Consider the following 15,048-nt stretch of genomic DNA (forward strand, 5'->3'; position numbering starts at 1 on the left):
GTCTTCCTTCCGTTGGTTTACCCCCCAAATGGCAGCTGATCTAAAGCCAGGAGCCAGGTGCTTCCTCCTGGTCTCCCATGTGGGTGCAGGGCCCAAGGACCTGGGCCATCCTCCACTGCCTTCCCAGGCCACAGCAGAGAGCTGGACTGGAAGAGGAGCAACTGGGACAGAATGTGGCGCCCCAACTGGGACTAGAACCTGGGGTGCCGGCGCTGCAGGTGGAGGATTAGCCTAGAGAGCCGTGGCGCCAGTCCTCACTGTGTCTTAACTGCTGTACCAAATACTCACCCCAGCTGCTTCTTATTTGGCCCAGATTAAAGGGAAGAATCTTTGGATTTTGAAAGCTAAAGTGAATTTTGGTATCTTTTAGGAATTTTCTAGGAATCTGTATGTTCTGACATATGACTGGAATGAAATCTATCGTTTCAATATCACTAATGATCTTGCTCAGAGTTTAAGCTACTCTTTCATTAAAATGTTCAGCTCATCAAGTCATGATAAGTAATTTAAAATCTCCTTCATTTCTTTCCGGGGTGAAAGACATGGAGAGGATAATTGGATACTATTGTGGTACATAGCATTTGGTATGATTATTCCTGACACTTTGCTTATCACAGTACGATCTTTAGATAAATAAAATAACAACTCACTTCCCTTCACAACAAAGAATATACTCAGTGATAACAATGATTGGGGAATTTTGAAACTCTGCTAGATTCATATGTTAATGAACAGCTGTGATGTTTCCCAGACACATTACTAAAAAGACAATTCCCAGGTTTCTGTACAGTCTAAAAACTTTTACAAAGACTCAAACTAAGAACTGGAAGCAAAAACATCATTTTCACACTGTATTCAGATACCTCTGTAGTTCTGAGCTAACACTCTGCTGGGTTTAAAAGGCTCAAATGTCACAAGATTATTGTATCTGTTTATTTTGTGCTCTTATACCTGTTTAGAAAAGTAGAAGTCTCCAAATACACAACACTGTTCAGGTTTCTGTAATTCTTTGTTGTACTGAAATATCAAAGGCAAATGTGAGGATACAACAAGAATGAAATAAAAGCCTTTAAGATAACAATTATGTCGATGTATAATTGAGCTGTTTATGCATTCTCTCCCTGAAGGCAGAAAGAAGGTCTTTCTATGAACCTGCCACTGTAATTAGTAAACAGATACAAAGATGACTAAGGGCCCTCAAAGAGCTATCAGACATCTACTTTCAAAAACATATCCCCTGTTATCACAGATTTTAAAAGTTAGTCTGGGAGGCAAGACATATGTACATGAAATGTAAAATAACCATAAAATTTTGAAATCAGATACATTCCTGTATTTTCTTCTGTGACTAAGTCCTCTTGGAAATAACACTGAAGATTTGTGATTTCCCCTTTTAGTATAAATTAACATAAAAGGATATTCTGAAACAAATATTACTGCCTTTATAACAGGCTAGTACGTGTGACTCTTGATTCACTTTACTTCTAGTTGGTCTAACTTGTTAATATGGTTTGTAAAGAACCGTTCACTCTGACATTCACAATGATAGGAGATTTTCAATGAAAGGCAATTCAAACTCTTCTCATTGTCTGTTCAGTCTGCTGTGCCATGAATATATGAATACATCCAAATGATATTATGTTAATGAAGTCTACCAAATGGCAGGTGCCATGAGAAACAGAGCTCTTTCTCAAGAACTATATATATTTCCTCTAGTATTTTATTTGAAAAAAATCAAGATGGATCAAGAAGAGGTAGTTTGTAACCAGTGCAGTCTGCATCTCCACTCAACTTGTAGAGATTGCAGCCATTTCTCAAGAAACATCTACCCTTTACTCAAGGTGTACTGTACCATTTGACTTGGGCATCACATTTGATGTATTCTTTATTTTTGTTCAGAATTGATTTCAGCAACTCCACACTATAATTACAGAGATGGCAGAGATCTAATAGGTTTTTAGGGTGCACTACTTTCTATAGAGCCAAATACAAGTCATCTTAGTAAATATTTGCACAGGTTTGGCCAGCGCCATGGCTCACTTGGATAATCCTCCATCTGCGGCACCAGCACCCTGGGTTCTAGTCCCGGTTGGGGCGCCGGGTACTAGTTCTGGTTGCTCCTCTTCTAGTCCAGCTCTCTGCTGTGGCCCGGGAAGGCAGTGGAGGATGGCCCAGGTGCTTGGGTCCCTGCACCCGCATGGGAGACTGGAAGGAAGCACCCAGCTTCTGGCTTGGGATTGGCACAGCGCTGGCCATAGCAGCCATTAGGGGAGTGAACCAATGGAATGAAGACCTTTCTCTCTGTCTCTCTCTCTCACTGTCTATAACTCTACCTGTCAAATAAAAAAAAAAAAAATTGCAGAGGTTTAATTTCATCATAGAATATCCTTAACCATTTCTTCTCTAGAATTTTACTGCTCAGATAGGTTCCCCACTCCTTTGCTTATTTTCAATTTACCCATAAATTCTGGTTTCAGTCTGAAACCTATTGACATTCTGAAGACTCTTTCATATTAAAGAATTTTCCTCCAATCTTGGTCTACCCTCTTGTTGTACATACATGCACACAATCTACACATTTTCATTTTTGCCCAAGATAAGAACTTTGAGGAAGAATGAACTACTACATGGAAACCAAAAGGCAAAATCCATGCTTATATTCTAATTACTCAATTGAATAAATTTATTTTTATTCTTTAACTTAACTCTTTCAATTGAATATTTTGGTCATTTCTTGAAATTAGTGTACTTGAATCTTTTATTCTTGTCTAATTATCTTCTTACCTCTACCCTAGTATATTTTATTTATCCTAATCATAATCTGATATCACCCAGATGCAGTCCTTGGCCTTTCCTTTGGTTTTATTCTCCACTTCAGTGACTTCAATCAATTACATGTATCAGGATATCTAAATCTAAAGTGCCTATAAAAACGCAGGAAGAACTTTCTCAAATAAAATCTTGTGTCTCTGTGCTGTGTCAGTAATTTTTATTGGAGCCATTGTCTTTGTAAACTTTTAAAAATGTTTACGTGTTTCTGACATATGTTCCTGGTTGAGAAGCCCTGATTTATACTAGCTCCCTAAGTTCCATACCAATAGGTTGAGTCTGAATAAACTTACTTTAAAGACCTACGGATGCTTCTAATTTATTTTCACATTAAACATATTATCACCATCTCCTCCAATGCAGTTACTCCTTGTGTATTTCTAAATTCTGCCATTGTCATTCATATAATAACTTGTCAGAAACTTCGAGATACTTTCCTCTTTCCTATATTTCATCAGGTAATGTGAACTCTTTCATATTAATAAACTTCATGTATTTCCTTTCTCTCTATTCCTAATGATTTTTTAGAATGTTCTCTCTTCATGAATTTTATTCCTTCCCATCTGAATCTTACAGATGCATTATTTACACAATTCAGTTAAACTCAATCTCCTGTCTTGACTATCCCTTATCCATCATACACTGTTTTATTTTTACTAAAATTATGCTGGTACTTATCAGTTTCTACTAACTTACTTTTAAAAATGCTTATTTGAATATCTCATTCTTTCTAATAGGCTGTGCATGCCTTGGTGCAGGAACCATCATTAGCTTTTTGGATTTCCATTGATTAATATAATGTGTAATCCATAGTAGAAACTTACTGGTTTGGTTTTCATACATGTGCATGTATGTGTATATGTATGTTCACAGGAGTGTGACTGAAGACCTAATGTTTTTATTATGAACTATTTTATGCATCATTTATAATTTCATACTTTTCTTTAAATGACATTAGGTATTGAAATAGAAAAACTTTACTTAAATTTACTCTCTCAGATTGATATAGGCTGTTTTTAGTTCATGAGTAACACAGTAAAGTGTAAAGCAGATTTACAACCTATTCAATTTCACATAGTACATCATAAGTAATGGAAGGGAGCTGTCTATAACACTTCTTATTTAGTGCTATTTGAAATGAAAGAATAAGGTCACAATTATCAGAAATACCAAGACATATGTCACTGGTTTAACTGTGGGCTTTTGGAGAATTTTCAATAGGCTCCAATAAGGTTGCAAGTGCTTCCATTTAAATTCTGCTTGAGTATTTAAAACCATTTAAAACCACCTGTTTGTGCATTCAATTTCTCATGTTGCACACATAAATGTGAGTTTCTGCAAGCAAAAACAGATGCATTCCTAAAATGTGTCAGCACATTTTCAAAAGCCTACTGAAAATGTGTCCTCATATGTCTCCAGACTTTGTTATAACTTATATCAGTGAACTGTATAAATCGGTTTCTTGAATATCCATTAATGCAAATTACCAGGCCAGGAAAACACCACACAAAGACCTATAAAATCTTAAAAAAAATAAGGTCTTTTATAAAAAAAGAGCTAAAAAGAATAAAGTTATGCTGGCGGTCTTTATCCTAAGGTTATCTTGGAAGTGTACATGGCTTATCATCTTCTATTTGTGCATCTTTTTAAAATATATAGGTGATACTCTTCCCCACCCCCTGGTTCACCAGTTAATGTTGGATGAGGTGATAAAGATAAATTATAGCTGAATTATAAAAACACAGCTTATGTTTCTATTAATCATGTTAAGAATAGAAATATTCAGGAAAAACAAGATGAAGATTGGAGTATAAAGGGATGATTAGTTCTTTGGGGGGTAAGTATGCATTAGAATAAATTGTGGAATTCCAAATCATGGTAGAAAGGAAGAAAAGCAAGAATATTCAAGCTGCCAAATGCCATCTTCTTTCTTTAATAGATAGTCCTTACATAAGGTACACTCAGCTGAACCTACCCAAATTGTTACAAGAAGGAGAAAGAAGGAGTGGGGAGGGATGTCAAGACTGTTATTTCTGTTTCTTTAGAGAACACTAATATAGTAGTTTCATCTCTTCCTCAGGGAACATATTCAAAGACCCCAATAAGATGTCTGAGACCACAGATAGTACTATGCTCAATATGAACTGTTTTGTTCTGTATGCCTTATTGCACGCCATATAATGCCTGAGTTAATTTGATCTTTTCTGTTTTATGCACTGAAATATTTCTATCACTATTCTTGATCATTGAGGCCATTTTTAAGTAAAATGAGGGTGACTTGAATACAAGCTCTGTAATACTATGACAGTGCTGATAACTTAGATGGCTACCAAGTGGCTAATGTATACAATGTGGATATGCTGGACAAAGGGATGGTTCACATTCTGGGCAAGGTAGAGGCAAAGGGCATGAGATTTCAAGACACTACTCAGAAAGGCACAATTTAAACACATGAATTATTTATTTCAGAAATCTTCCATTTACTATTTTTAGATCATGGTTGACACTGATAACTGAAACCATGGAAATGAAAATGTGGTGAAGAGAAGATGACTCTATAGAGTTTGGTACTAAAAGAAGATCTAGAGGAACATATGCTAAGGATGAGTTTTCTGAAATGGTTCTGGGGTTTCTGGAAAGGACTCTCAATCTCACTACATTTAAAGACACCAATTATTATTTCAAGTAGTAAAGAGAGTGTTGATAATTCATAGCATGGTGTGGCTGTGGAGATACACAAAAATTCTTCTTAGATATTCCTATTTTGACCACTTACAAAAAGAAAGGAGCTGGATGACCATATATATGGTAATCTCAGATGTTTTGGGACTACTAAAAAACAATGCAAATTGTCACTGGACAAAGTGATCCAAGAATGAGCCAGAAATTTGAATTTTCAGTTAAATTGCTGTATGATTAATGAGAAACTTGTATTTCCTGTAGTCCTGTGACAATTAGATTGCTAAAAATCAAATGCAGAATCTCATCCTGTAATGGGCTGAAGAATCACAATACATGCTGAATGTCTAACAATACAGAGTGTCTCTACATTTGAAATGACAATATTGATGGGGAAAGAATGAAATCTTATAAATGGATTATGAGTATGTGTGAAGACCCTGATGAAGCAAGGAACATTAAACTCTTAAATTCTAATGAATCAAGGCCGGCGCCGTGGTTCAATAGGTTAATGCTCCACCTGAGGTGCCGGCATCGCATATGGACACCGGTTCTAGTCCTGGCTGCCCCTCTTCAAATCCAGCTCTCTGCTATGGCCTGGGAAAGCAGTAGAAGATGGACACCGGTTCTAGTCCTGGCTGCCCCTCTTCAAATCCAGCTCTCTGCTATGGCCTGGGAAAGCAGTAGAAGATGGCCCAAGTGCTTGGGTCCCTGCACCCACATGGAAGACCAGGAAGAAGCACCTAGCTCCTGGCTTCAGATCAGCACAGCTCCGGCCTTGCGGCCATCTGGGGACTGAACCAATGAAAGGAAGATCTTTCTCTTTGTCTCAACTTTTACTGTCTGTAACTCTACCTCTCAAATAAATAAATAAAATGTATTTTAAAAATTCTATTTTTACTGGCATCATCTCTGCCAGCAAAAAAAAAAAACAAAAAAACATCCTCACACCCCCACTCCTCATGCTATAGAAGTGCATCCAAATCCTCGATGACAGAAGTTTCCTCTCCATCTAGTTCAAGAGTTTCCTAAGGAAACTATATTGTCCTCCCCTGAGGCACTTGTCATGTAATACATTGCTTATTCTCAGGACTTGCAAACACTGTTCCTTTTGCTGGTAATTCTGTAACTAGACTCAAGTCACAGCAGATCCCTAAAGGTGAGATACTATACTTCAAAAAAAAAAATCTTCATTTTCCTATTTTATGCAAGGAGGAATCTGAAGAACATGCATGAGAATGGTTATTAAGAGTATACTTTAGGGGCCAGTGCTGTGGAATAGAGGGTAAAGCCACCACTTGTGGTGCCAATATCCCATATGGATTTGGGTTCAAGACCCGGCTGCTCTTCTTCTGGGACAGCTGTCTGATATGGCCTGAGAAAGCAGTAGAGGATGGCTGAAGTCCTTGGGCCCTGCACCTACATGGGAGACCTGGAAGAAGCTCCTGGCCCCTGGCTTCAGATAGGTACAGCTCCGGCTGTTGTGGCCATCTGGAGAGTGAACCAGCAGATGGAAGACACCTCTTTCTCTCTCTCTGCCACTCTGTAACTCTGCCTTTCAAATAAATAAAAATCTTAAAAAGAAGAGTATACTTTAATGATGGGAAGAACATAAAATTAAACTAGGGTACATTTATTGGTACTGGTTTCCTAAGCAGTTTTTTTTTTTTTTTAATTAATTTGACAGGAAGAGTTATATACAGTGAGAGGGAGACAGAGAGAAAGGTCTTCCTTCCGTTGGTTCACTCCCCAAATGGCCCCTACAGCCGGCACTGTGCTGATCGGAAGCCAGGAGCCAGGTGCTTCTTCCTGGCCTCCCATGCGGGTGTCAGAGCCCAAGCACTTGGGCCATCATCCACTGCCCTCCTGGGCCACAGCAGAGAGCTGGACTGGAAGAGGAGCAACTGGGACTAGAACCCCGCACCCATATGGGATGCTGGCACCGCAGGTGGAGGATTAACCAAGTGAACCACGTTGCCGGCCCCTCCTAAGCAGTTTAATATTCTCATTTAATATCATAGCCTGGTAAGTTTAAAAGGGTTGTAACAATGTTTTTGGTTGATTGGCTGAAGCATGGGCAAGCAGTGTGCAAGCTAGAAATGCTGGACCTGCCTTGGTTATGTAGATAAAGGTATTCGAGAAGATTTTAATGGTAGAGTGCATTTGTTGTAGAAGACCCACTTACATACAGAGGGCCCAGCAGACATGACTTTCAGATAACTATGAGTTGACACAAGGCATCCTTGATGAGGCTGCTCTGTGACTGGTCTTCTCTTTAGGCCAGACCTCACAGTGAGTATGGTCACTAAGCTGGAAATTTAAATGAAGGGAGTAATTAGATCCCGGAGTGGCAGGACCAAGTGATGGCATTCTATTGCCAGAAGCAACCAGGGCATTATTCCTTTAATTGAGAACAGAATCAAAGCAGCAAAGCAGGATAGCCTGACACATGTAGACCTATGGAACTGACTAATTTATCAAGGTGTAAAGGATAGAAAATATGTAGAAAGTATAAAATGAATAGGAAGCCTAATAAACTCTTACTTGATCTGTATAAGAAAGCGAGCTCTGTGTCTAGTGAGTCATAAAAACTGAGTCAAAGACCTTCAATCAATTCAGACTTGAGTCAGTGAACAGCCAGAATCCCTGAATGAAAGGAAACTTGAGTCTCTGAGAAAGGTCCCTGACACACTGACAACAAAATTGGTGTTAATCTATTCCACTCACTGCCCCAGGGAAGTGATAGTCTTTTATGAGAATAACTGTACATGGTGGAAAAGCAAATACTCAGCTCTTTGGGGGAAAACTGTACACGGGCTGTGAACTGTCACTTATTCAAGAAAGAAACTCATCCCGGAAGAATCCTCTGACCTGTGAAGTGAAGGCTGCTGCTGTGGAAGGAATAACCAAGTGGAAGCCACTAGCTACTTAGGGAAATAGAAAAACCAAAGCAATCTTTCATTTGTTGTGAGATTACAGAGAATGGTGCTACCACCACAGAAATAAAGGATGTACCCCCATCAATCTCCCTATTTGATCTGTGCAGGAGACAGACATATCTTGGAAAATGACAACAACAACGGATTATTATAAGCTTAAACAAGCAGTGGCTTCAATTGTAACTGTTGTATCACATGTGGTTTCATTGCTTAAGCAAATTAACAAATCCCCTGGTACCTGATATGCAGCTATTTACCTGGTTAATGTAATTTTCCATCAACACCTGTTAATAAATTCTATCAGAAACTTTAAAATCGGCAAGGCCAACAATGCATCTTCACTGTCCTATGTCAAGGGTATATTAATTTTCAAGTCCTATATCAATATTCAGTTTACAGGAATCTTGATGAGCTTTCTGATCTACAGAATACCACAATGATCTCTTAAATTGCTAACACTATGCTAATTGGATCTGGTGAGCAAGAAGTGGCAACTTTTCTCGACTTATTGATAAGACAGTTGTGTGTCAGAAGGACAAAAAATATCTTTCCAGACAAATTCATCAAAAATACAGAGGCTTCTCTCTGCACAATACTTTTAGTGTCTAGTGGTACATGGCATATGAAGATATAACCAAAAAAGAATCATAAATCATAATGGCCCTCTTTGGATTTTAGAAGCAAAATATATTTCACTTTCTGTGTTACTCATTTACCAAGTTACCTGAAAAGCTGATAGTTTTTGAGTGGAACACAGAACAAGAGAAGTCTCTGCAATTATTTTAGGCTTTTGTGCAAACTGCTCTGCTGCTTAGGCAATATGATCTAGTGGATCCAGTGGTCCTAGCAGTGTCAGTAGCAGACAGGGATGCTGCTTGGGCCCTTTGGCAGGCCCCTGTAGATGAGTTGTATCACAGGCCCTTAGGATTTTGGAGCCAAGTGTTACTATCCTCTGTGAACACCTACCTTCTTTCTGAAAAATAGCTCTTGATCTCTTCAACACAAATATGGGCATGAACACCAGCATCCATTGTCAAAGGAGTGATGTATACTTGATCAGGCCCCCAAAAATCCTGAAGGCACAGTAAGTTATAGGAAAGAGTGGAGGAAAGAGTGGAGTAAATACCCAGATTCTTTCTCCTGCCACACTATCTTCTCATTGCTAGCGTACAACAATGACTCCATGGAGAGTTCCCTGTGACCCACTGACAGAGGAAAAGAAGTATCAGACTTGGTTACAGATGGTGCTGCAACACAGGAAGACAGCTCCAAAGGTGGACAGCTGCAACATTACAGCCACTCCGCAGGGATATCCCTGCAGGATGATGTGTAGGGAAATCCTTCTGGTAAACAGAATTTGGGGCAGTGCATGAGGTCGTTTACTTTGCGTAGAAAGAGAAATGAACAGATTATATGTCCTCTGAGGTAGGAAAGGGACAGTGTCCCTCTATACCTTTAATACTACTGAGCTTCAAGCAACACAGAAAATACACTCATGACATCCTTGCTAAATGCCATAATTTAATGAATTAGTTCACATTTCCTCATTTCCTGACTTTCAGCAATATCTTTAACACTTTGATTGAATGCATTGTTTTATACACTTAAAATGTTAAATTGCAATAATAAATGATGACTGTTTTCAGTTTACTCTAAGCAATCAGTTAGAGGCCTACAATATATATCCTCAGAGTGGCAGGAGTATCTAGGAGCTGGTTCCAGGAGCACAGTCTAAGATTTTACTCTGGACCAACTGAATCAGCAATCTGTCTGGAAACAAACCCTCCTGGTGATTCTAATGCAAACTAAATTTGAAAACAATGGCCCCAAAACATTACTGGTAACAGGATTCTTAGATATGTATATTATTATTGGCAGAATGTTATTAAGTGAAGTCTGTAGAGAAATAAGGGATAACCAAACTGCAAAAATGTAGATACAGCTTGAGTTTGGCCACAATCTGATCATCTGGGGATATCAGCTGCATCAATGAATCATAATCTGAGGCAAAGGAACCAGACTCTTGTTACTCTTAAATCACTTGCACTGCTCCCAGAGTGAAGGTGCAGCCTCCAGGTATTTTTGCCTAAGATGGCTCTGGTTGGCCCAAGGAAATTCTCAGAATGATGATTCTCACTGCAGTTCGGGTTGGATGCACTTTTCACAGATAGCACAATAAGAATATGAGTCTGGCACAAAACTCTCCTTTATACCACACTTCTGAATTTTCCTCTCAAAGACAATGGGAGACAGCTTAGTATTTTATGAACATTTTACTTCGGAAAACAATAAAAGGACATTTCATCCATAGACAGAAAAATTCAAAGATAAAACTTCCACTGCTTTCAAGATAATTTTAATTAGTCCTTTAATCAGGTGAGTAATTTGCATTCTTCCCTCAACATTTTCTTTAATTCTTGCCAATCCATTTTATCCTGAGTCTTAAAATCAAAAGGTTTTTAATTTTTTTAATTTAAAATATTTTTATGAAATGACCTCTTGACCACATAATGAATCTATCCTCTTATCTATTAATTCCTTCAAATCCTAGGTATTTTAAATTGCTCAAACCCTATTTGGTCTAGAAGATTATGCTGTTACTTGTGATTTTACTCCTAAAAGTTGATAGCATGTTCATTGTAGAATCATGAATTAAGCCATAATCCTAAATAAATTGCTCAATAATAATTTAAGCTTCTAAAGATTTGATTAAGAATGCTAGGGGATTATAAAAGAGTGCTGATGACCATGGATCTGAGGACAAAAGGGAATGTCTTCCAACTTTTTTATGTATCAATGTTTAGAAATTAATAACATTAACTGTTTTTTCAGAACTTTCTCTTAGAAGAAAAATGCAAAAGTAATGTTAGTTCTAAATAACCGCTAAGAAATACCATGCATAAGAATAGTCATATTGTAATGCATTGTATTTATTTTTAAAACAGCTCTGAAAGAATTAAAAGACTTTTGTGAACCTGAAGTCTCTCTTGATGTGGAGAACCAGAAATTACATAATTCTTGTACTACATTAGTCAGTGCAGGTTTTTCCCTCATCCCTTTTAAAATAGCTAACATGAATTTCTTTTTTTAAAAATGTGTATATACGTATATAGAATTATATTACTTCCATAGTTAGAATCAAGATAAATTTTCTTGTAGATTTATTTCAAACATCTCCTTTTTTGCATCTTATTCCCTTTATCATTTTTTTTCTTTAGGTTTTTTTCTCCTAGTTCCAAAACATTTTGGTCTCATCTTTTTCTTTTGAGTTATAAACTAAAGAGGAATGAAGCAAAAATTATTTCAAGCACAATTCTATACCTTTGCTTCCATCATTTCTCTTAATGTCATTTCTCTTTTTAGAATAAAGTCTAGTCATACTGTTTCCCATGGTTGGTGCCCATTTGGGGGCTCTTTCCTTTTCTCTTCAATTGTGCAAGATTTCTTTTACACTGTGTGAAGCAGTGTATCAGGCTCAATTTAGTTATGCACTCTGGAGAGAGAAATCAGGCTTCAAACGTGAACTCTAAGAAGTGAGAGTTGGGGAAGGTTGCAGGAGCACTCCATTGCTACATCTGAGCTTCTCGTCTGTGTACTGAGATGCTGCTTATGATCCACTCAGATCCCTATTTAATCAGCAACATATACATGCACTCAGATCCCCTTTTCTGTAGAGAATCTCTCTCTGATGATGGCAGCCATCTGTCAAGGAGATTAGCCACCCTTTTCCCTGGCCTTTATCCTGGGAGCAGCTGACAAATCAGTGACAGCAATCTTGATGTGAACCCACCATGTGCCAAAACTAAAGGTAGAGGTATCTTCTTGAGACTGTGGAAGTGTTCATTTACATTAAATGTCTCCTGGAAAATAAATCACATGAAGAAAAATAATCAAGAAAGATGAGATGTTGAAAAAACAGGGATTAGAAGATAGGAAATCTGTGTGGTTTACAGTGCTGATAAGAGATTTGGGGTTCAGCCCATGTAAACTCACTCAAATAATACTAAGGAAAAGGACACTTTATGACAGGATTCATTGGTGCCATCTGGAAGCAGAAAGTCATTCAAACTCTGAGAAGACAGCTGTAGGCTTATGCTGCTTTCAAAAAACTTGTGAGATACTTTCAGGCTCTTTTTTTTTTTTTTTTTAAACTTCTGTTTTCTCCTCACAAATTCCCTTCAATATTTCTCAAATGTATTGGTTTAGTTCATTTGTTAGCTTCCTACTTGCAGATTTGTGTTTAGAATTACTGGCCAGTGACCTGCTTAGGAATCAGACACTCTAACCCGTTCTAAGAAAGGCTATCTTTGCACAAGGCAGATATATTTTGGGTAGAATACACACAATCCCCTCCCTCCAACCCTGGGTCATTTGAATCATATATTCCAACTTGGAAAACTCCAATTCAATAGATAGAGAATCCTGAGGGATATCATTCTACCATTTTAAATATAGTTTTAGTTTCAATTTTAGAAGACCGTTCTAGTGGTCTAGGGACATTGTGTGGCATATGACACAACCAAAGGATCTCATGGTTACAGGCCATTTCCAAAGGTCCTGTACACAAAATATGTCCCTTAGTCAGGTGTTTCGGCCTTCTTAATGCCATACCTATAAAAAAGACATTCTACAGATGCTTGGATGGTAGTGCTGGCCAAGGCTTTGTAATCAGGAAAGGGAAGTGATGCCCAGAACAGATATCTAATTCAATCAGATTGGACAACTGTCTCTTCCAGATAAAAGAGAACTAATATAAACAACTAGCCAAAAAGTGGCTCATCAGTTATGTAGAGAAATAATACTTGGCTGGAGACATAGTGTTGGTCTCTGTTGCTGACATGATGGATATTTGCAATATAATCATCTTCTAGGGTATGATCTACTAAACTTTCATTATATATGCATTCCATTATACTCACTTCTCTCAGCCATTTTATTTCTCCTGCTGCCATTTGTAGGGTCACTTATACATTTCTAAACTTCTAAGAGTCACCTGAAGTTCTTGTCAGGTGTTTAATCATATGACTTGAATAATTGCTCCCAAGTCAAAATATGTTTTTATTTCTTCATCAAGCATGATTAAAATTCAATCCATGAGCACTACCCTCATTCATGCCACTGTATGCCTGTTAGTTCTTGCAATTCTTTAGAAATATTATCTTTTTTTTTTCTCCTTATAAGGTAAAGCAAATCCCCAGATATGTTATGCTAAATTTCACCTTACTTTTCATACTGGCAGTCAGGAGAGCCTGTGGGTGCTGCTCAAGAGGGTGCATCTGTTACCTTTGTGGGAGTAGCTTCTACAATATCTTCTGCCACAGCAAAGTGCTAGGTGTTATTATAGAAGGTGGTGCTAATGAAGAGGTTCAGAAACTACAGGAGCAGTTGAAACTAAATGTCTTCAGGGACATCCTTACATATTAGATTTCTTCTGTTTCATGATCTCAGGTTTCCTTATTTTAGAAACATGCCCTTGAGTGAGGATTAAACTGTCTCAAAAATTGTGAATCTAACAGCTGAAACTCCTAGTACATGGATCCTCTTGCTCTTCCACTTAGCCATTATCTGCTTAATCCCATCCCATAATTCTCATAGCATCCTTCTGTGAGACAACAATACAAAGCTGTGATTAGCCAACTCTTTTGTAAGTATTGGTGTTTTCATATTTTTTAAATTCTTCTATTATTGCACTGATCACATACAGCAGTTCTCTTAACTGGGATTGTTTCCATGTTATCTCACGTGAAATCTCTGAAATTAAACTCCTGCTTTGTTCCAGACTATCAATGAGCCAACTATGAATATTACTTCCAACTCATCACATGCTTCCTCATGTATGCATACACATATATGCCTTTGAAAACACAAGTAGTACCAGCACAAGTAGGATCACAAATAGTACACATACATATGGATTTGGATACATTTGTATCATGTATATCAGAATACTTCAAGAGGTTCATGGAATAAGCGAGTGTTTTGGCATAGAGGTTAAGCCAATGTGTGGGACACTTGCACCCTATGTTGGAGCGCCTGGTTTGAGTTCTGCTACCATGTTTCTGATCCAACTTCCTGGTAATGCACATCCTGGGAGAGAGCATATGGTGGCCCATGTTCTTGAGTCCCTGCCACCCATGTAAGAGACCCATACTGAGTTCCTGCTCCTGGCTTTTGGGTAGCGAACCAGCCTCTCTCTCTCTCTCCCTCTCTCTCTCTCTCTCAAATAAATGAAAATTTTCTCAAAGTCTCCAGAACCACATAATTAAAAAAGCATTTTTCATAGTAATTAAAATGATGCTTGGTATGCCTTCATCTCATATTGTAATACCATTGCTCAAGTCCTTAATATACTCTTGATTCTAGCTTTTTGCCAATGCACACACTAGTAGGCAAAAGGTTGGGTCCCTGCCACCCAAATGAGAGAGTCAGAATGAATTTCTTGTTCTTGGCCCTGGCCTGGCCAAGCCCCAATTGTTGTGTGTATCTGTGGAGCGAACCTGTGACTGGGAAATTTCTTTCTCTCTATCTCTCTCCCCCTCCCACTTGTCTTTCAAATAAACAAAATTTAAAAAAAAATAAAGTAAAAGGTAAGTTAACTTTG

The sequence above is a fragment of the Lepus europaeus genome, chromosome 3 (assembly GCF_033115175.1).
Source record: "Lepus europaeus isolate LE1 chromosome 3, mLepTim1.pri, whole genome shotgun sequence".
Taxonomy (NCBI): domain Eukaryota; kingdom Metazoa; phylum Chordata; class Mammalia; order Lagomorpha; family Leporidae; genus Lepus; species Lepus europaeus.